General features: G+C 41.1%; 1 non-coding gene across 1 annotated transcript; it reads left to right on the top strand.

The window, feature by feature from the left end:
- Positions 1-773: 773 nt before the first annotated feature.
- LOC148581065 (small nucleolar RNA R71) lies at positions 774-881 on the top strand. Its single transcript, XR_015896569.1, has one exon. It is a non-coding gene; the product is annotated as a small nucleolar RNA R71 (small nucleolar RNA).
- Positions 882-1,295: the final 414 nt, after the last annotated feature.

Raw genomic sequence — 1,295 nt, 5'->3', positions numbered from 1 at the left:
GCCATGTGAGACGTGTTTATGGCCTTGCATTCTCTCTTTGGATTCTCTTCTGTATTGCTTGGGAGAGTACTAGGAGGGAGTTCAGTAACTTTCTTACTCAGCTGACTCACTTGTGTCTCCAAATTTCTAATGGAGGACCTTGTTTCAGTTATGAAACTTTGAGTGGTTTTAATTAGATCAGAGACTATAGTTGCTAAGTCAGAGTGGCTCTGCTTAGAATCCTTTGTCTGTTGCTGAGAAGATGATGGAAAAGGCTTGCTATTGCTAAACCTGTTTCTTCCACCATTATTGTTATTGAAGCCTTGTTGAGGCCTCTGTTGGTCCTTCCATGAGAGATTTGGATGATTTCTCCATGAAGAATTATAGGTGTTTCCATAGGGTTCTCCCGTGTAATTCACCTCTTCCATTGCTAGGTTCTCAGGATCATAAGCTTCTTCTTTAGATGAAGCTTCTTTGGTACTGCCTGTTGCTGCTTGCATTCCAGACAAAATCTGAGAAATCATATTGACTTGTTGAGTCAATATTTTGTTCTGAGCTAATATGGCATTCAGAGTATCAATTTCAAGAACTCCTTTCTTCTGATTTGTCCCATTATTCACAGGATTCCTTTCAGAAGTGTACATGAATTGGTTATTTGCAACCATTTCAATGAGTTCCTGAGCTTCTGCAGGCGTCTTCTTCAGATAAAGAGATCCTCCAGCAGAGCTATCCAATGACATCTTGGACAGTTCAGACAGACCATCAAAGAAGATACCTATGATGCTCCATTCTGAAAGCATGTCAGAAGGACACCTTCTGATCAATTGCTTGTATCTTTCCCAAGCTTCATAGAGGGATTCACCTTCCTTCTGTCTGAAGGTTTGGACTTCCACTCTAAGCTTACTCAATTTTTGAGGTGGAAAGAACTTTGCCAAGAAGGCATTGACTAGCTTTTCCCAAGAGTTCAGGCTTTCCTTAGGTTGTGAATCCAACCATGTTCTAGCTTTGTCTCTTACAGCAAAAGGAAAAGCATAAGTCTGTAGACCTCAGGATCAACCCCATTGGTCTTGACAGTATCACAGATTTGTAAGAATTCAGCTAAGAACTGATGAGGATCTTCCACTGGAAGTCCATGAAACTTGCAATTCTATTGCATTAGAGAAACTAATTGAGGCTTAAGCTCAAAGTTGTTTGCTCCAATGGCAGGGATTGAGATGCTTCTCCCATAGAAGTCGGGAGTAGGTGCAGTAAAATCACCAAGCACCTTCCTTGCATTGTTGGCATTGTTATTTTCGGCTGCCATTGCTTCTTCTTCT

This window comes from Arachis ipaensis, chromosome B10 (assembly GCF_059453495.1).
Source record: "Arachis ipaensis isolate K30076 ecotype BB chromosome B10, ASM5945349v1, whole genome shotgun sequence".
NCBI classification, from domain to species: domain Eukaryota; kingdom Viridiplantae; phylum Streptophyta; class Magnoliopsida; order Fabales; family Fabaceae; genus Arachis; species Arachis ipaensis.
This window is presented reverse-complemented; position numbering and strand designations above follow the sequence as displayed.